This window comes from Suricata suricatta, chromosome 12 (genome assembly GCF_006229205.1).
Source record: "Suricata suricatta isolate VVHF042 chromosome 12, meerkat_22Aug2017_6uvM2_HiC, whole genome shotgun sequence".
Classification (NCBI taxonomy): Eukaryota; Metazoa; Chordata; class Mammalia; order Carnivora; family Herpestidae; genus Suricata; species Suricata suricatta.
Genome location: NC_043711.1, coordinates 32,439,683 through 32,461,833, shown reverse-complemented (window position 1 = coordinate 32,461,833; position 22,151 = coordinate 32,439,683). Strand labels below are relative to the sequence as shown.

At 42.8% G+C, this 22,151-nt stretch overlaps 1 protein-coding gene and 1 non-coding gene across 4 annotated transcripts in view; both read left to right on the top strand.

Moving 5' to 3' along the window:
- The window catches only part of MAGI1 (membrane associated guanylate kinase, WW and PDZ domain containing 1), a 624,267-nt gene that overhangs the window by 140,602 nt on the left and 461,514 nt on the right, over nt 1-22,151 (top strand). The gene's annotated exons all lie outside the window — the stretch shown is intronic.
- On the top strand, nt 15,038-15,110 carry TRNAK-UUU. The gene has a single exon. It is a non-coding gene; the product is annotated as a tRNA-Lys (tRNA).

Below are 22,151 nucleotides of genomic sequence, written 5' to 3'. Positions count from 1 at the left end.
AACATCTGGGATGTGCCATGTGCTGTGATAGGTTTTGTTAATATATCATGAAATTGTCTGCAACCACTGTGAACTGTGGCAGTCTCAAGTGCCATTTTGTACGTGGGGAAGATGTGTCTTCAAAGGTTAAGGCCCAAAGTCAGGCTACTTAGCTGGTAAGGCAGTAGAGAACAGATCCCAAGTGTGATATGCCATGTCCAAAATGTAGCTCTCTGCTTCTCTTGTTACCACTGGACTCTGAAGTTCTGAAGCATAGGGTCATGGTCACTGGGCCAGTGGTGTGTCTTCTTTTGAGTTTTCGATTGTTGCGTTGGTTGTTGCATGCAGGTATTATTTTTCCAATTCATATAAGTACTTTAGCAGAGATTTCAACTAAGAAAAAAAAGACATGATCTCTTGTAATAACATCCTCTCCATTAACAGAGCAAACAACTGTTAAATACTTTTATATACTTTTTAAAATGAACTATATTACTGAATCATTTGCAAGCAGATTCGGTGGTACAGCCTCACAGATCTCATGCCATTTCATTGTCTTTAAAAAACAGCGTCATTCTGAATAATCATTTTATAGATAGAAAAGTGAAGACAGAAGGTTATTCATCACCTTGCCACAGGCCACCTGGTAAATTAACAACAAAACTAGTATTAAAACCCAACTTCCCCAAATCTGTCTGTGCAGTTTCTAGCCTGAGATCATCTTGTCCTTTAAGGCAAGAAAGTGATTTTAAATTTGTGTGTGTTACTTCCTGGGAGACTGTTTGGAATGGTATTTGGGAGGATCTCACACATTGGCCAGGCAGCATCAGGCTGCTCTAGGCGGAGGGTAGTGGTGAAAAAGAGATGGTTGAAGGAAACTAAAAATTGGTTTCCTTCACAACTATTAGACACCTGCAGTGTGCTCGTGATTTGTAATCTTGACTTCAGGTTTGATATGAACCTGCTGCTGTTCCTTGCTGTTGCCATACCTTTGCTAGCTCGGGAGTCATAGCCATAGTTTAGGTCTCACCGTCCAACTCTTCCTTGGGGAATGCTTTGTGTATTCACCATTCTGATCCTTCCTCTTTTGACTTTGATCATGTTCTTTAGAAATTAATTTCCTCCAAAATCCCATTCCAGCTTCTCCCTCCCTGTTTTGGTCACCAAAAGGTCAAAATTTGACTTTTAATCTTTGTTGTTGACTACACTGCCTTAAACATACTTTTCTTGTTGGTTGAGTTTCGGTCATCAAAATCCTTGGATTAAAAACGTTCTAGTGCTGGTACAAAACATTTGAAATGTTCCCAAATGTTCATGTCCTGATGGAGAACCTCTTAGGAGGGGTGTTTCCCTTACTTGTTTACTACAAGCATTCCTACCTACCTAAATTCTTAACACTGTTCACTTGATGACTCTCTACCACCCATCAGTATTAGAATAATTAATTATTTAATGTAACCTTTCCCTTTTAAGAGAAGAGTTCATGGGGGCAAGTTGCTAAATTTTTGTTGGGTAAATTAACATTTTAATGACCACATGTCACTGTGTAGGGTGTGTGAGGCTGGGAGTGAATGGGAGAGAATGATCGAATTGGAAGATGAGCCCAGCCCTCAGGGAGCTTTCAGTCCAGAGGAAGAGAAAAGTGGTGAATCATAAAATTTATTACAGAATTGAGGGAACTGAAAGTAATTGGCAGATCAAGGAAATGGCTGAGTCATTGACATAGTACAAGGAGGGATTGATCTCATCTGAGCAGGAGGAAGATGAGGTAGACCTCGCATAGCAGGTGACATTTAATTTGGCTTTGAAAGACAAACTGATTTAGTGTGGCAGGGAATGTGCCAAGGCATGACAAATTACAGTTGTGTTTAGGGAGCCCTGGACCACTCATATGCCATCTCTCCAGTCAGGGGGGTGGGAACATTATAGGACTGGGAACCGGAGGACCTGAGTTTGCTCCTGCCCATCTGTGGGACCTTGCTCACTGCTCTGGACATTAGTTGATATGTCACAGAAGGGGGTTGCACATGGCCTTGAGTGACTCTTTCTTCCCTAAAACTTTATGGATGTCACTTTGTCCTTGATCACTTGCTCACATGAGAAATGTGCTTTTGTGTTGTTACCTCTCTCTCTGGGAACCACAGAAAATGTTGGTGAAGAACTGGGGAGATGTCATTGCCTTATTGTTGCCTTCTGTTGACTGGGGGCATGGTTTAGAGTCTTTCTGGCTTTAACTTAATTAGTGAGGGGTTCCTGGCTGTCCCAGTTGGTAGAGGATGCAACTGTTGATCTCAGGGCCATGAATTCAAGCCTCACACTGGGCTTGAAGCCTACTTTCAAAAAAGAAATCAATGAGCTATGTGTTTATATCACAGAGTGCATAGTGGATCACTGGAGCTCTGGTTGGATCACTCCAGGCACTGAGGCCAGCACTTTGCGTTGAGCCCACTTGATTTGGGGGAATATTGATGCAAGCAACCACATCTGCACAAGCTTTGGTCTTTAGCACTTCCCTCATGTGGATTTGAGAACCCTGGGCCTCTTGACCTGCACCTACTGAAAGACCTTCTTGTACATGAATTCCTAAGAGAGATGTCAAGTTACAAGAAAAGAGGAAACTGGGATATGAAAAAGGGATAAGGGAGAAATTGAGGCGAAACTGCAAATATTTACAGGGTGTTAATGGCCTTTACAGATCTAATGTCAGTTTGTGTTAATTAAATTATGTTGTGAGAACAGTAAATGTCCTGGGTGTAATTTTGTTTTCTCATGAAATGGCCCCCCTTCCTTTTTCTCCATTGGTAAAAGAAGAAGTTTGGTCATTAGGTGACCTTTGATATTGCTTAGCATTGTGAAATGCTATGAATTTTTTTTTTAACTGAAGATAGGAGCAGGGGTGAGTAAATAACAGAAAAATTGGTATGGGAGAAATATTTCCTTTTTGTGAAAATGTTATTAGCCATCCCCTCAAAAGAAGTGATAAACTTTAAAATTAAAATCTGATCCTTAGCCTTCATCCATTTTTCTGGTCAACGGGAAGTAGCAATCTTGGATTTATCTCTTCTCCAGGTTTGGCCCTCAAGGCGTTTGCTCTTCAGGTGGAAAAGAGGAGTAACAGTGATGAGCTTTCAGGTTGTTTAAAAAAAAAGTCATTGGTTAACTACCTTTTCTACTATGTGGTTTCTTGTGTCTTCTCTAGGGAGGAAATGTTCAATACATCCACAGTAAATTGCTGTGTGTGTGTGTGTGTGTGTGTGTGTGTGTGTGTGTGTGTGTGTGTGTGTGATTTTAGTGTGATTTAAGTCCTCATTTATGATGGCAGGCTTGTTTGTGAAAGAGGGGCAGATATTTTTTCCTTTGTTTATTCATGAAGCACTTACTGACTACGAACTTTGCATTTAAGAATTGCAAATTGTGGGAATCCAAAGAAATAGATTGATCTTTCTGTAGAGAAAAATAGAAAATAATGATAATCAGGCACCATTTATTTATTGGGTCCTTACTGTCTGCCTGTTAAGAGATCTAGATAAATGATTTATGCATTCAGCAAATATTTATTATCTACTGATTATGTGCCAGACATTGTTGTACATACTGAGTGTATAGCCGTGAACAAGACTCAATCTTCAGCTCTTTAGAGATGAGGGTACAGAGGAAGAGCTAAAATCAGACCCAGAGTCGTTTTGTTTCCCATAAAAATGTAGAAGATGAAAGTGATGCAGTTTTGTTAAGGTGCGTCCCTGGCCAAGAGCACAGTCTTCAACTTTTTTTCTCCTGACGTTTGGGAGGTCACAACTCTTCCTTTGAATTTTACCCTCAGTGTGGTGACTTTGGGTTCCATTAGAGAAAAATCAAGGCCATTTATTCCCTAGCTTTACAGCTGTGACAGGTTAGCAAAGACTGTCTCCCTGTGATCAACCATTGATCAGCTTCTCAAAAGTGGGGTGTGTGATGCTTGCTTTTATGATGGGGCATTTGATGTGCTGGTCCTTCAATTCCATCTGTCTTAAAGACCTTTGTTTTGGGACCACTCAGCAATATTTCTTTTCCATAATTGCCCTGCCAACACATAGCTCTCTTTCTGTGTTACCACTTAGCAGTCTCTGATGTTTTTGGTGAATTGGGCCAAGGGGAGGGGCGAAGTTGAATATCTATACCTTAGCCCGTAATGGCACACCATCAGGCACTGACTACTTACTACTAGAGTGATGACATTAACAATAAAAACAACCATTTCTACTACTACTGTTATTACTACAATCTGGGTTTTTAAGGGAATTTTAATTTTTTGACAAGATTTTTTTTATTGTATAGACAAGCCAGTGACTGATCTCACGTAGTAGAGCTCCTTAGGAATGATAAGGGGGAAAGTTTAGGGGAGAGGAAAGACTATAATAAGACCTCTGGAGTCCATCAGCCCCAGTTCTGTGACTGGTTAGCTATGTAACTTTACACAAATTCGTGATGTTTTCAAAGGCTGGTTTCATTTTCTGTAAAATGGGAGTAATAGCAATAATAACAACCATAAAATGATGTTGACTTTTGTATGTGCTAGTGCTAGGCATTTTATCTAAATTATCTCCTTACAACATTTTAATTCTCCTTTGAGTTGTAGGAATCAGATTATTTCCAATTCACAGATGACTCTGAGCACAGAGAGGTTAAGCACTGTGCCTGTGGACACACAGCTGGCATGGAGGGGAACTGGGGTGGGGACATAGGCAGTCCAGTTGCCCATGGTTATTAGAACATGTGAAGGTTTGAGCACGATGTCCCTTAGTACGTTGTAATACTTACTCAGACTCTAGTAACATGATGACAGTCTGGGTGTTACCCACTAAGGAGACGTGCTTCTTCCCTAATGAAGGTGGTCGTGACTTCTCGATGCACAGAATCTTGATTCCTATCTCAAAATTCTGTCTGCTGTGGTTGGAGGTGGTTCTGCTACTCCGCAGTCCTTAAAGCAAATGCAGAATGATTGCTTATTGGGAGTGTGAGTCTGCGACTCCCAGTGAACTTAAAATGCTTCTATTTTTTCTCTGCTTCTATCTTGATTTCTGGCTGAACATCAGCAAGTGGAGAAATGTTCAGCACGGTTTTAGCCAAAATCTCTAGTGCATTGGTGAGCCGACTCACCCGCAATTTAGGCTGCCTGGTGGAGGTACTTTTGTTGACTGAGGAGGTTTTCTTTCTTTTTTTTTTCTCTTTTTCTTTTTAGTTTTATTAAAGTGGATTGATGACATGGGTGCCATTCGAAAGCCAGATCTGTGTAGACCTTGATCACTCCAGCCTCCAGTGGGGGCAGGTGAAGGCTGCTCAGATAAGGTGGGTGAATGATCAACTTTGGAGGAGGAACCTAATCCGTGGGAAAAACAGTTCCCACCCTTTCCTCCTCCCTCCACCACCCACCTGTTATATAGATACTTTGGAGGCAGGTTCTGGTCAGCGATGGTCATCAAATCAGTCCAGGCCGTCTTTCTTTGGGCTGTGATGAGGGCCGTGGCTCTGAGCTATTTGGAAACAGGGTGACAGCCTTGAAGCAAAGTGCAGTATTTAAAATGTCACAGAAATAATATACAATCATGGGAGGAAACCTGTCCATTTTGTCTCTGGTCTGATATGTCCTTTACTTTTTATATTTGAGGACTGCAAAGAATGATTAATTTATTTTTTTCCTTATTTGAGCAACTAAAGAATGGACCCACATTCTTGCATCCAAACTATTGACATGAAACCTGAAGGTTCTGTTAGGTCAAGATTTCATCCAGAGCCAGGGTGCTTTGGTGATGTTCCGTGGACTTACTTAGAAGTTATCAGGTCCTTTTGTAATGAAGAGAAAGCTTCTGAACCTTAGTTAACTGAGAAATCCACGACTCTTTTGTTGGGAAGGTATTTCTCCACCTTACTGATTCCAGACCTGAGAGCTAAGGCACTCTCTCCAACAGTGAGGCATAATATTTGTGGCTAGATGCAAGCTGCAGTGATCTTTGGGGAACCTGTCCCCATCTGTGGACATCGAGAAAAACACATTAAAATATCTGCAGGCTTTTGAGAGCTGCTCATACTTACAGGAATGCTGCTAGTGTTTTTGTCTCTGCTTTAATTCCCAGTGTTACTCATCCCAGGTTAAGTGTGGGTAGAAGCTGTTGAATTGTGAAGGGTTCCATCTCTTTTGCAGAATGAATTAACTCATATCAGTGACTTTGTCAAAGATGACTTAATATATAAGGGTGCTTTCCAATACTCTCCAAGAGCACTTTATACATATTCCATTGGGGCAAGTGTCGATCATGGCTTGGAGTTTGGATTTCAACCAATGTTAGATTGGATTTTATCCAGCTCAATCTTGGATAAGATATTTTTATCTTAATTTTTATTAAAGAGTCAAAGTAATACATGCAGATAATTTTTAAGAAGCTCAAAAAGTACTTTGATTTATAAAAAAACATAGGAGTTTCTGGCATCACCCTCCCCACCTTTTGATAGGACCCCTTAGAGGGACAATATTGAACTCTATAAGCTGTTTCTTCTCATAATTCTCTCCAGATTTAGAAATCATGTTTGTGTTTCTATTTCTTGCAGTTTCAAATGTGGGCATCAATACCTATTATTTTTCCTAGTAAGGAAGATAAAGATTTAATATTCTTACTCTACCTAAAAGTCACTTTCATTCCTCTTCCATCTTAATATCTGCATATCAATGTCGGCCTGTCAGCATTTTTGGTTAAATGTGCACAACCGAGCCACATAGTATACTATAATTGTATTGCTTTTTATAACACTAATGATATTAGGCTTTGCTTTTTATGCTGCTTAATTTTTTGCATATCCAAATCCATAGCATCCCCAAACTTTCAGCAGAACTGAAAAATGCTCCTGCCAGAGCCAAACCAATTGAAGAATCCATCAGTTCCTTTCTGTTTTAATTAAAGTTTATTTATTTATTTTTGGGAGAGAGCACAAGCAGGGGGACAGAGAGAGAGACAGACAGACAGACAGACAGACAGACAGAATTCAAGCCAGGTTCCAGGCTCTAGGCTCCAAGCTGTCAGCACAGAGCCTGATGCAGAACTCGAACTCAGAAACTGTGAGATCATGACCTGAGCTGAAGTCAGATGCTTGGCTGCCTAAGCCATCCAGGAGCCCCCATCAGTTTCTTTTTAAAAAGCAGTCCCCTCTCAGGTTGTTTTCCATTTTGCTGTAAGCTGGACTGGGTTCTTTCTGTGTCCATTCCACAACTGACATTCTGGAATTTTCCTTCATGAATACCTTTGCAAGCGAAAATGTTTTATCCCTTCCGTGCTACACTTCATCTGTGGAGAGGGGATAGTATTATGCATCTCAGGGGGTTAGTGGGAGAATTGAATAGGCTAATACTGTAAGACAGTGATGTGAATGAAGAGCTCAGTGAATTTTAGTTACTGTTACTCTTTATCTTTTTTCCTCTTCTTCATCGTGTTATATCATGATCACAAATCTGTAAGAACCTGCATTTTTAAGAATCAGGAAATAGTAGATGTGGAGAAGTGACACATAATCCTTCATTTCACAGTGAGACGCAGAGGAGATGTGCCTTTTCCAAGGTCACAGGGCCAGTCTGATCAGAGAGGGATAAGGACGCCTGGGTAGCTCAGTCTGATAAGTGTCAGATTCTTGATTTTGGCTCAGGCCATGATCTCATGGTCCATGAGTTCCAGCCCTGCATTGGGCTCCACACTGCTAGTGGGGAGTCTGCTCGTGATTGTCTCTTTCCATCTCTGCCCCTTCTCTACTCTCTATCTCTCCCCCTCAAAAAAAAAACACAAAAAAAACAAACCCAAAAAGCTCATAGAGCTTCAGTAGCCCATAGGGTTTTTTTTTTTTAAATGTCACAGCCATTTCTTCTCCCTTTTCCCAATTTATTTCTTGTAAAAAAAAGAATACATATATATGTTTATATATGTACATATCAGCTTTATGGAGACATGATTCAAATATATCATTTACCCTTCTAAAGTTTATAGCTCATTAGTTCTAATATGTTCACAGAACTGTGTAACCATCTGTGTAATCCGACTTGACACCGTCTTCATCAGCTCACAAAGAAAGCCTGTACCTGTTCATGATTACTCCCCTGACCACCAGTCCTGGGCAACTACAGATCAACTTTTTGTCTGTGTAGATTTGCTTGTTCAGGAGATTTCATATCACTGGGACCTACAATATGAGCTTCTTTGTGAATAGCTTCTCTTAGTTGGCATTATGTTAAGAGATTCATCCATGTTAGAGTATCTAAATCTACTCCTTTTGATGGCTAAATATTATTCCACAATATAGATACACATTAGGTATATCCATGCATCAGTTGGCGGATATTTGGGTTGTTTTTACTTTAGGGACATTATGAGTGCTGTAGTTACCAATACTTACGCAAGTTTTTGTGGGGCCATATGTTTTCATTTTTTTGGGGTGAGGAGACTATACCTGGGAGTGAAGTTGCTGGCTCATATGGAAACTGTGTTTAACTGTTTGAGGAATTTCCAGACCGCTTTTCAAAGCAGCTGCACTATTTTACATTCTCACCAGCAATGAATGATCCAATTCCTTCACATCACCACTGACATGTATTATTATTTCAAGTGTCTGAGGTCCACCAATCTCAAGTGTATGCAGTGGTATCTCACTGTGGTTTTGGTTGATATTTCCTATGCGGATTAATGATCGTAAGCATCTTCTCCTGTCCTTATTGGCCATTTGTGTATTTTTGGAGAACTGTATATGCAGATGCTTTCTCCATTTTTATTTTATTTTACTTTATTTTATTTTATTTTGCTTTATTTTATATTATTTTAAAGTTTATTTATTTATTTTGACAGAGACAGAGAAAGTTGGATTGGGGAAAGAGCAGAGAACGGAGGAGAAAGAGAATCACAAGCAGGCTTCATGTTGCCTGACATGTGGCTCAATGTCATGAAACTGAGATCATGACCTGACTCAAAAGCAAGTATTGGACGCTTAACTGACTGAGCCACCCAGGCGTCCCTCTTGTTTTTTTTAATTTGCAAGTGTCTTATCCCATTCTGTAGGGAATATTTTAACTTTCGTGATGATCTCATGATGAGCTCATGACCTGAGCTGAAATTAAGAGTCCGACACTCAAATAAATAAGCCACCCAGGTGCCCCATCTGCTGCTGCTGCTGCTGCTTCCTTTTTTTAATTTTATTTTAAGAGAGAGCAGTGGAGGGGCAGGGAGGAAGAGAAAGAATCCCAAGCAGCTTTCATGCTCAGCAAAGGGTTGCATGCTCTTCTGACTAAGCCAGCCAGGCACCCCACGACTTAGTTTTAAGTCTTATATTTGCATCTATGATACATTTTGAGTGAACTTTTGTGTACAGTGTCTGGTAAGGTTCCAGCTTCATTCTGCATCTAGATATGAATTTGTCCCAGTAGCAGACTGTCACGCTATCCTTATCTCCTATAAAATGTGCATGACTCCAGTAATACTGGCCTGATAATAAAATGAATGGGTTCTGACACCCCCTCCCCCTTTGTCTGAAACCTTTGTGACCCAGGAGAACCAACATCTTGAAAAAATGCATTCCAGTTCAGATAAGGGGAACACAGAAAACCAGAGGATCATAATATACCAAACAAAACCCATCAAATGTGCCAGGAAATAGGAAATAGGAATGAATTTTGAGTGCGATGAAAAGAACATGATGTAGAATAAGTACAAACAGGCCAGCTGTGGATGAGCTGTGTTTCAGCTTTTGCTGCAGACCTCTCTGCAGGCCTGAAAGCTTGCTTTGAGGCCAAGAGATGCGGAGAGCAGCAGATGTACTTGGCTGTGACCCCATTGGATGTGCCCTGATGTACACCAGTCCCATTTCTGCAAACAGGGTTGTCTCAGGTCTCAGCTGAGAGACAAGTCAGCACTTTGCCTTGGATAGCGCCAAAGCCCGCCATCTTGGCTACTGCCCCAGATCCCTGGGGAATTTTTGCAGTGAAATGACTTTAGATATTTTTATTACCTTTTTTCTTGTTTTATTTTATTTAAGCTTAGACTACATAAAATTCATGAACTGCACTAATACGAAATACAGCTTTGTAACCTTTAAACGTAAATATTCTTGAGTAGCCATCAGCCAGATCAAGATCTGGAAGCCCCTACAGGGTCCCTTGTGCCTCCTCTTGCTCAGTACTGACTTTCTTAAGAAATCACTGTTGTGCTGGCTTCTGTGACGATACATTTTTTTTTTGGCCTGGTCTTGAATTTCAAATAAAAACTGTAGAATGTATGCTTCTATGCCTTGTTTAACTTGTTCAATATAGTATTTGTGAGATATATTCATTTTGTTGTGTGTCTCAGTAGTCATTTATAATTGCTTGTGTAATATTCCATTATGTGAATATACAATAATTGATTTATTCATCTTCTGTTGAGAGGCATGTAGGTCATTTGTAGTTTGGGGTTATTTTTAACAAAAATTTTATATTTTTTGTTGGGATGCTTTGGTAAACACAAACATTCTTTTCTTTTTTGTATTTACATAGGTGTGGAAGAACCAGGCTGGATGGTCGGTATGCATTTGATTTAGAAAACAGCCAAATGGGATCTGATTTTTGATCTTCGTCTTTTTACAGGCCTCTCTCAGCTCTTTGGCTCAGGGTATGTGTTTGTGTCCTCAGGTATGTGTAGGTCAGACATGGGAAAGGAAGAGATATTAACAGAGGCATAAAGGAATATTATTTTAACATATTTTAAAGCCAGATCATGAAGGAAGTGGGATGACTGGGAGAGAGTATACTTGTGAGTTCCGAACATGAGTTTTCAATCTGGATTCAAACTCTGGCTCTGACATTTACTGCTCTTTAGCTTTGGGAAACTTCACTTCACTTCTGAGGCACATTTTTCTCCTCTGTAAAATGGAACTAATGATAAGCACTTGTATTGCACACGGTGATTGTGAGCAGTATATGATAAATGGCCTAAAAGTAACAGCTTCTATTTACCAAGAGCTTCCCTTGTGCCAATCACTGTGCTAATGGGATTAACTCATTTAATGTCTACAGCAACCCTGTGAGCTTGGTACTATTACCTCCCCAATTTTCCCAGTTAGGAAGCTGGAGATCCAGTTACTTCCCTCAGGCCCCCAGCTTGAAAGTTAGTAGAGTAGGAACATTGATTGCAGAGACTCTGAGAAGCCAGCCTGACATGAACCGTGTCCTTGCTTATAGACAGGAAGATGTGGGAACTACTGTGGATATTGGCAGGATTCTGTAACGCAAGAGTAATTCTTCCAAGGTTTTCTAGAATTGTCCAAAAAGGATCACTGACTATATGGAGTGAAGGAGAAAGGAAAGGTAGCAAATCCCTTTCCATGTTTAGCCTCGTCTCCAGAGCAAGGCATCGAGTTTCTTTCCCAGCATTCACTAGAAAACTTTGCATCAAGATGGTGCTGAATAACCCAGATCCCCAACTTCTGCCTGAAGTTCTTCATCCTGCTCTTTCTGATGTCTGATCCCTGAGTTTGGTCCCAGATGAAAGTTCCTTCCTTGTTCCTTTTTCTGCATCTCCCTCCATCTACCATGTTTTGGGCTGTTCTCTTCTGGCTGCTGACGGCTTTCCCCCTGAGATCTAGTACTTGCCTCCTGGGAAGTACCCAAGATTCCCTAATTACTTGGTCCCTTTTCTTCTCTCCAGTTGCCATGTTCTTTTCTCTCAGTGCTGTGGTCTCAGAGGGACACCTCTGCTGCGTCATACACTCTCCGTAGCAAAGCAAGTCAGGCATGAGAGGAGTGCATGAAGGAAAAGTTCTGGCTTTCTCCTCTACAGCCTCAAAGCCTATGAGTCCCACCCCCGGCATTCAGTGTTACCAGGTTGATTATGTCTTTACACGTATGGGAGGCATAAAAGCATGAAGATCATAGTCTGTTTTCATTGCTTTAAAAACTTTTTTTTCTTTAACTAAAATGGTAGTCTCCCTATCCACACAATCCTCTTCTTCCTTCCTTTCCTCTTCTCCTCCTTCCTGTCTCCTTTCCACCCTCTTTCCCACCTGTCCTTCCTAGAAGAAGGATTCCTCTCTCTGGTTCCCTCCCTGCTACCTTTGCTCCTCCCCACTCATCTCAATGAGTGCTGCTTCGGTCCAGTCGTCTTGCTGGGACCAGGGGGTATAAAGATGCACGGAGACACTTACCCTCTGGGAGACCAAGGCCTTGGGGAGAGATAAGAATGTGAATACAGGCATATATTAGATATATTGTGCATTCAGTTTCAGATCACTGCAATAAAATGGATCTCACAATAGAGCAAGTCAAATGGATGTTTTTTGGTTCTCAGTGCATATAAAACTTAGGTGGATACTATATTGTAGTTTATTAAGTGTGCAATAACATTATGCCTCAAAAACCATGTATATACCTTAATGGAAAAATGCTTTATTGGTAAAACATGCTAACCACCTCAGTTTTCAGTCAGTGATATCACTTCTAACTGATCACCTCAATAGAGTCATAATGCGAAAGCTTGAGATATTGCAAGAATTACCAAAATTGACACAAGGGACATGAATGAGCAAATAGCTGTTGGACAAATGATGCCGATAGACCACTCTATGCAGGTTGCTGTGAACCTGCAATCTGTAAAAACGCAGCCTCTGCGAAGTCCTGTGCTTCATCGCAACTGAGCTTTTCTCTGTCACTTGCACACTCCTCCTCACTCACTTACATTGAACCTGAAGGATCCCTGGAGGCCCAGGCCTGCTCCTCCAGTATTGAATTGACCTTGGGTCCTATGAATTACAAAATATATATACCCAGTCCCTCCCCTTCCTGTGTTTGTTTACTGGCCATTGCAGATATTTGTCAGCATTATAGGCTTCTCTCTACAGAAGAAACAAACACTCAGCATCCTTGGTAGAATAAACAGCTATTTCTAGAAGGAATTGCATTTCATGAAGAATGCCTTTTCCGACCTCAAACACTGCTTGATCCATGCTAAGGGCAAGTCGTCAGTGGCTCAATCTGTGAGGCCGGGTACAGAACACAATGCAGATTTCATGTTCTGGGTAAAAGAATAGGGAGGAGGCACTGAATGCACACGCTGTACCAGACCTTACATGCTCCACACGTGTCCCTTGTCCTTGCTTTCTCGTGACGTTGTATCAAGTGGGCAGCACCAGAGCCACTTAATTGAGGAGGAGGAGTTTGAGGAACTAAGCAACGAGAACCTTCATTTCAACTTGCTTGGTTACATGTATTCATTGAGTGCCTTCTTGCACAGGGCTCTCTTGCAGGCACTGGGTACATATTGGTTAAAAACACAAGACAAATAATCTTGCCTTTGGGTGGTGTAGTCTGGCACGAGTAAACAAGCAGGGTAAGGTAGATGATAAGCTATCAATTACTAAATTATGAAGTGCATTAGTTGATAAGCGTTCCGGAACAAGAGTAGGGTGAGGGCATTGAAAATGTCCAGCATTTAGCAGATGATAGTATTAAATGGAGTAGTCAGGGTGGGCTCTCAGAGCTCAAGGATTCAGTAAAACATGCAAAATAAAAAAGAAGACCATTCTGTCCTATACTCTAGCTAAAAGGGTTTAAGAACTCATTTAACAAGGCTTTGTCAAGCTGGGTGATGCTGGAATGGTCCCTCCTGTCACCCAGGCCCCCTGATGGCTTGTAGTTTTTTATAATTTTTTGTGTGTTTTATTTGAGAGAGAGCGTGAATGGGGGAGAGGTAGTGAGCCCAATGTGGGTCTAGAACTCACGAACTGTGAGATCATGACCTGAGCTGAAGTTGGACGCTCACCTGATTGAGCCACCCAGGCTTATAGTTTTTCGGGGAGATCAGTTAGCCCCTAGGAAATGAATAACTGCTCAAGGGAATAGTGCAGACAGATTTTCAACGGTGCACAGAGGAGGAAAGACTGGATGTCTGTAAGCATTTTCCCAGAGACAGATGATAAGTGCATGGTAAGTGAGAGGCCCTGGGACTCACACATGGAAATACTGAGATGTTTCCCCAGTACCAAGAACGTCTCTGGGAAGTGAAATGACCAAGTGATTAAGGGCCTAGACTGTGGGGTCAGACTCCATTTTGAATCTGAGTTCTACCATTCTATGTTTGGCGTGTTCCTTCACTTCTTTGAGATTTACTTTCCCTCTCTTTAAAATAGGAATATTTATACCTGGCTGAGATGGTTGTTGTCAGGTTGGTGTCAGGATTGTTGACAGTGTGGAGTATGGGGTCTGCCACATGTTGTCACAATAGTGATTGTTATTATATGTCTGCAGGATGATTTGAGGTTTTGCCTCAAGGCAGGGCCCTCAGGCATGATGACGAAGGTAACATTTGGTCTCACAAAGGCCCCCAAGCCTGGGCCAGGTGAGATGCCCATGGTAGGGAGCCACTGACATTTCTCACTTCTTCATTCTGACTGGGGCCAAGTTTCCAGGACAGCATATGGACCAAAAGAACTCTCAGGGATTTGTCTCAGCAGGGAGACTTGTAAACAAATGACAGGGCTTGGAGGTGTTGGGGAGGGGAATGGGAGTGGCTTCTAGACTTCTGATAGATCAGCAGTTACAAGGAGCCCCCCCCCCCCCCCCCCCCGGGACTGCCATCTGTCTCCATCTTCCATATCCTGAGCCTCCGACAAGAGTGGAATTCTAAAAGTGCAAGAAAAAGGTAAAGGCTCTGGAGGCCCGCCTGAGGGGCAGCCTTCCCAGGAGGCTGCTTACTAGGCAGCTGGGTCTTGCACTTTGAGATAAGGTGGGTCCAGACTGGTGATGCAAGAGGCACTTCATGTACCCTAACTGTCTGGGAATTATTCCATGATTGATTCCTGCACCCGGAAGACACTGGTGCCAGCAGTGTGCCCGCTGCAGTGGCCACTGTGGTGCCTGCGGTCCAGAGAACACAGCTGGTGGAGGCTGGCCTTGTCCTCAGAACACGTGACCATGGCCACCAGGTAGCGGTCACTCCAAGTGGCCTGTGGGAGGTGGTAGTTGGATGATGGTTAACACTCAGGGCTCACCTTGGTCTAGGTAACTTTCAAAGTACTTTGTATAAGAGCCCGGATAGCTCAGTCGGTAGAGCATCAGACTTTTAATCTGAGGGTCCAGGGTTCAAGTCCCTGTTTGGGTGTCTCTGTTGCGGGTATAGCTCAGGGGTAGAGCATTTGACTGCAAAGTACTTTGTATAGATTACATCACTTGAATACCACAACAGCCCTGTGAAAAAGATCATTGCTTTTGTCTCCAATGTATATATAAGGAAACTAAGCCAGAGGGTTGAGTAACTCACCCAAGGGGCATCTGGCAGACTCAGGTGGTAGAGCATGTGACTTTTGATCTCAGGGTCCTGAGTTCAAGCTCCACATTGGGCATGGAGCCTACTTAGGAAAAAGAAAAAAAAAGGGAGAAATGACTCACTCGAAGATACACTTATTTAGTAATGGCCACTGACAATATCGTGGGATTTCCCAGACATCTGAGTTTTCAATTTCTCCTTAAAAAGATTTGAAGATGGGTAGACACAGCTGGTCTTGGTCCTGCCTGGTGACAGGAACCTGCTCACCCTGAGGATTGGCCCCAGCCCCCACCATGGATGGCTCCACAATCTCCCTCTCTGGTCTCTTGTGCTGGCTACCTGGCCTCTTCTGTGCTTGGTGAGCAGCCCTGAGTTAGGTCATTTTTCCGTTTATTTGATGAACATGGCAGCACCACAGTCTTACAAAACAGCTGACCTTAGTAAGCAGTAATATTCAGATACCTGGAGGGAGGGGAGAGTTGGGGAGGGGCAAAGTGGGAAGGTTTAGTAGGTGATACCCAGGGTGTAAATACTGTCTTGGCTTGGTATCCGTATAAACGATACCTACCCAGCATCTCTTAAATTTCTTTGAGTCCCTAGCACAACTTACTCAGATTCTCCTTTTTCTTCTTCTTTTTAATGTTTATTTGTCTTTGAGAGAGAGAGTGCGAGAGAGCGAACACGGGAGCATGCATCGGGTAGGGGCAGAGAGAGAGGGAGACACAGAATCCAAAACAGGGTCCAGGCTCTGAGCTGTCAGCACAGAGCTGACACAGGGCTCGAACCCGTGGACTGTGAGATCATGATCTGAGCTGAAGTTGGATGCTTAACCTGCTGAGCCACCCAGGCGCCCCTCAAGCTCACACAGGTTATTCTGATGGGACCTGGTTTCTCAGCTGGCTCTTCTCAGTCTCTCTTCCCTTTTCCTTTAGGGTTTTTTTTCTTGGTTTCCACCTTTTTTAAAGTTAAAAAATTGCTTAACTCATTTTTAAAGAAAACAATAGAAAATAAAAGAAAAAACGTAAGACAGCCACATCAGTAACTTCTCCCAGCCATGATTATAATTTTCCATTTGTATCATTCCTTCATTTGATGTTTTGTGTATTTCTGTATTCTATATTTTAATATATTCCTGGTTCCTTTATATATATAAAGTATGTGTTTGTGTTTTAAAAATGGAATCAAATAATATATAGTGTTTCAAGACTTCTTTTTCTCTTAAAATTGTATCATTAACATCTTTCTACATGAGCAGCTGCATTTGTGGTTTTAGAAGTTTACAAAGTACTCCCCTTTTTGATACAGCGTTTTTTAGTTGCAGTTTAGGCTATTTCCAGATTTTCATATTGGCACACATCCTAAATGATTTATTTGATAGATTTCCAGGAGGAAATGGTTTTATCAAATGACAAAGGATATACGGCTTTTCTGGCTCAATTTCTCCTATTTTTTATAAACTTCACTGTATATAAAATATACAGTATGTGTTTGTGTACTTGTGTGTACGGCAAAATTATAGGTGTCCTAATGTAAAGCATCGAAGGGAAGGGTTTATATATACCATTATGATCATGATGAACATTTGCATATGTTCCTTTATCCCTGCCAGCCTTCCAAATAACAATCTTGATTTTTCTAATTTTTGTAGCTTTGGTAAAATCTCCATTTTGAGCCTGTAGTTTGAATTTGAACAGTGACAGAGTGGGTAGATGGGACTATCACATGAGTCCACTGTTTCCAGTAAATCACTGTGGAAAGCCACCTGGTTCTCCCCCAAACAGCCTGAAGGGAAGAGGCAGGGTAAGGACACAGAGTACTTTTGCTCCATTCATTCTTCATCTCCTCCCCTCCATGGTGAACCAGCTCACACTGGGAAACTGGAATAAAAGACTTGTTTTTCTCCATTCTGCGATGCAGCTCGCTGTGCCCTGCCAGATGTGGCTGGTCTGGCCACTCGGCTCAGGCCCTGGGCTCTGCCACCTCGCTGCGGTTGACGGATGGCTGGAATGGTCCGTCCACACTTGCCTGTCACAGCTGCTGTTGATTAATTGGCGAGCGAGGTAGGGAAGTGGGGCATCTCCTCCACCTGCTCCCGAAAGGGTCCATTCCACCCCTCACACCGGGGGGAACCACCCTGAACTGGACCAAGGAGAAGGAAGAGCCTGGATTCTTCTGAATGGGATCAGCATTACCTCACACAGATCTTTTAATCTTGGCTAGAAAAATCCACCATTGATCTTTTGTCGAAGAACTTTCCAGGGGTTTGTGTGTGTGTGTGTGTGTGTGTGTGTGTGTGTGTGTGTGTGTGTGTGTGTATCAGTTGGGTGTAACATTTTTTTTCTTCACAAAATACGATTATGCTGAATAAGCAACATGTAATCTATTTTTTCATCCACTGGTACATTCTTTTTTCACGTCAGTGTTTGTTGAACGTTCATTCATTTATTCTTTAATCCATTCATCTGCTATCCTATTTACAAATTGAAAAACAGACATTCTTTCCACTGTCATCCACTTAGTATTTGTGGGAGGGACCGACCACAATCAAATACTCATATGAGTGGATGTGAAGGAAACACTGAAGGAAAGTCACTTGGTGGCTGTACAGCAGAGGGGTCTTGATGCCCAAGGAACTGTCCCCACAGTGGTATTCTGAGGACCAAGATGTAGAGGGTGAATTGAGATGGGAAAAGTGGGTCTCTATCAATTTTTAGAGTTGTATACTATTCCATCTTTGGACATGTAATCCTGTAACAGATTATTTTGAGGGTTACTTAACTTATTTCTAATTCTATTGAGGTAAATGGGGGAAGGAAGGTTCTTGCCAACTTTTCATCCATTTCATCCATTTTGATGGTTGGTTTTGAGGATTTAAGCTCTTGGTCTAGCAGTGGAGTGGAATTGCCCAAATTTACCCACATTCTCATCTGGCTCCTTGGGATTGAGTGTTCTAAATCTGCAAATCTTAGACTGGACTGAAAACAGTTGTAACAGACCTGCCAAGGGATTACACTAAGGAAGTGGCCTCACTTTTGGTCTGTTGAGGCCAAATGGGTACACTCAGGCATACCACCTAATGGTCCCTGGAATATGCCCCTGTTCCTTTTTGCATTAATGTATTTATTCATAGAACATTTATCAAGTCCTTACTTAAGCCAGCTAGTGTGTTTAAGGGTTGAGAATGTGAACTTAAAGAGCTCCTGGCCTCAACCTTCCAGAAGCACGCACTAGGGTGAAAATACAGAGGTAATTTACTATATAATCAGTAGTACCTCTATACCAAAGGAGTGAATCTAGTCTGTTCTATTTATTCTGGGAGCCAGAGGACACCATGTCCAGGTACACATGAGCTTCTCAGAGGAGTGGTGAATGAAGTGATCCTTGAAGGATAATCAGAATTTTGTCAAATTGTAAGGAATTTGGGCTCTTGTGATAGAAGGGCGTCTAAAGTAGGGATTTCAGGGGTTGAGGAGGTCCGGTGATGCTTGATACTTAACAGAGAATACCAGGCACATTAGTGGCTTCCTGGTGGGAAGTGGGCTTGGGGACTAGTTTGGAGTTGGACCAGGGAGGCCTTCATGCCATGCTGGCAAAGTCCAGTTTCATTCCGTGGGTGACGGGGAGAGAGTAATCTCCCCAGATTTGATTATGTCAGTGTAATGTTAGCTGCTGTAACAGATAAACTTTACAACCTCATTGACTCCACGTAACAGAAGTTAATTTTTTCACATAATACCGAGAAGGGATGTTTCTGATTAGCAGGTGACTCTCCTTCAAGTGGTGATTGAGGGCCCCAGCCCTCTGCCGTTTTCACCATGGGGCTTCCATATCACTTTACACCTTTGTAATAAGCCAGCGGAGGAGGAAGCAACTTGGAGTCTCATGAAGTTTTTTATATGTCAAGTCCGGAAATGGCCTCATGTCACTCTGTGCACATATCCATTGGCTGGTATTCAGTTTCCTGACCCCACCAAGCTGCACGGGGACACGGGAAAGGGAGTCTAGGTGTGATACACAGGATGAAGAGGAATCGAATGAATAGCTGACCCTGTCATGTTGCTTTTTTTGGCAAGTTTATAGTGATGGTGATGCCATTGAGAATGATCTAGAGAAAGGGAAGTCCAGAGACAGGAAGGGAATAAGGTTCCAGTTGAAGGAATTAGCAATGAAGGCTGTCATAGCATAATCCCTCTGTGGCAGGAGCTGTTATGGTCGCAAGCATCAGCCTTAGGAGATAGGTGTGGCTGTTGCCCCATTTTACAGGCGGAAAACCTGAGCCTAGGTGTGACTTGCTGAGGACTGGAAGAACCGGGGTTCACACCCAGCACAGGCGCTCTTAACCCCTATGGGTTGCGAGGCATGCTCTTTCTGTAAATATGTGATGTTTGAGCAACAGACCTCACCTGTTGGTCTAGATTGGCCGTCTCCTAGTGCCTGGCCCCGATTCAGCACATAGACCGCACAGCCCCATTAACATTGTGAGAAATGCTTTATAAAGGTTTTTATTGGTTCTGTATTGACCATTAAAGGAAAGTTAGATGCCCATTTCAGGTGGGCATAGTCTCCGTGACTCAGCTATTGAATCATTTAGATTTTCATTGTGTAAACGTCTTTCTGGATGCTCCCTCCTCTGCAAACTCTCCCCCCCCGCCCCCCACCTTCCAGTGGCCTTGCACTTTGAAACTTTCCTAGATCCTTTGGACCCAAGTCTTTTTCTCTCTTTTTCATGCTGTGCAGTTAACTCTATTTATGATCAACTCTTGTGGAGTCTCTTTCTCCCCCTTAGGGTATGATCATTTCCAGTTTCTGGGGTTGGGGTGGGGTGACATAATTTTTGTGGAGATGAGTTGTTTTGTTATTTTTCCCTCTGAAAATACAAAACTGGGGTTGCAGACACAGTGTTTAGAGTCCAAGGAAGTGATGTGAGTGACACTGACCTGGCTGAGATGGTCACAACGGGTGGGATTGTGACTGAATGGGAGAGTGCCCACCCGGTCTATGAAATGCTAAGACACACAACAAAAAAACCTAGGGGTGCTTGGGTAGCTCAGTGGGTCCAGCATCCAGCTCTTGAGATCAGGTCATGATCTCAAGGTTGTGAGATCGAACCTGGCATTAGACTCCATGTTGGGCAGTGATCCTTTTTGGGATTCTCTCTTGTTCTCCCTGTGCCTCTTCCTCACTTGTGCGTGAGCGTGCATGCGCACGCACACACACACACACACACACACACACACACACACACTCTCTCTCTCTCTCTCTCTCTCTTTCTCAAAAACAACAACAACAACAGCAACAATAAAACAGGGGCGCCTGGATGGCTCAGTGGGTTAAGGGTCAGACTTCAGCTCAGGTCATGAACTCACAGTTCAAGAGTTTGAGTCCCATACTGGGCTGTGTGCTAACAGCTGAGAGCCTGGAACCTGCTTCTGATTCGGTGTCTCCCTCTCTCTGCCCCTCCCCCGCTCATGCTCTGTCTCTCTTCTCTCAAAAATGAATAAACACTAAACAAATTACAAAAAAGATGAAAACCAAAATAGTAAAACACAGTGTCTTGGCAAATGATCTATTTACAAGGGATGTATTCAGTCTCTCGGTTTCCACTTTGTGATCTGTGATAAGGGATATAACTCATTGGAGACATTTTTGCAAACAAGGGGCCACAGCGAGAAAACAGAGCCAGGTCCTCTTTCTCTGTAGATGAAAAACTGCAATGAGGAGAGCTTGCTTTCTGTCACTCTTTTAAAAATAATTTTTTTATGTTTTATTTTATTTTTGAGAGAGAGAGATAGCACAAGCAGGGGAGGGTCAAAGAGAGGGAGGCACAAGATCTGAAGACAGGCTCCAGGCTCTGAGCTAGCTTCAGCACAGAGCCTGACATGCAGCTTGAACCCACGGACCATGAGATCATGACCTGAGCCCAAGCTGGCGCTAACCCACTGAGCCACCCAGGTGCCCCTCTTTCTGTCACTTTTAAAGTAAGAGTCACCCTGGCCCCATGGTCACAGTCATACATACTGCGACGCTCTCACATCCTCTGAAAGGCTGCTAAAATAAAGGACCTTTACTAAAAGGACAACCTGTGACCCACTTATTTGAAATTTTTGTGTTACTTTACAAGAAATGAGAAATGAAGGAAACATAATGATGATTGTTTGCTGCTTTGGAATGGCTCATGGAACTTATTTGTCATGTCGAACCCAGTGTAAACCTAGAAAGGATGGTCTCTCTTCTCAAAGGAGCTGATGGAAATGGAAGAAGAGGGAACAGTTTTCAGTGTCAGCCTACCACACACGCATCCTGCTTTTAGCCCCGGAGGATTTCCCTTCAGTGGCGCACCAGCTGCCTTTAGGGAGGGAAGCTGGTGACTAGATCCTAGAGGGACCTTCTCGGTGGCATCTGGCTGAGGTTGCCATTACCATGGAGAATACTCATGGCTCCTGTTAAAAATGGGACTGAGAGATCCCTGTGGCCTCCCCCAAAGACTGCCCCCTCATTTGAGTTAGTGTGGGGGGGAGAAGAGGCATGTGGGCTGCGAAGCCAGACACCCCAGCACTCACCCTGCCCTGCTCCGCTGCTGTCCCCCTGCCCCCCATCCCCTGTTTGTGTCCATATGTAAAGATGGCTCCATCAGTATCTGGTCTAGGATTCTGGTACAAGTGATGAGGTTTTGCCGTGATGGGGGGTGGGGGGGCGTGGACTGACGCCATTGGCCAGCAAAGAGTTCTTGAAGATGCCTTTGGTGCAAAAAGATGATTTTATTAAAGCTCAGGGACAGGACCCATGGGCAGGAAGAGCTGCATGGAGTCATGATGGGCAACTCATTATATACCCTCAGGTTGGCAGAGGGTCAGGGATAGAGTGAGTGTCTGTGGA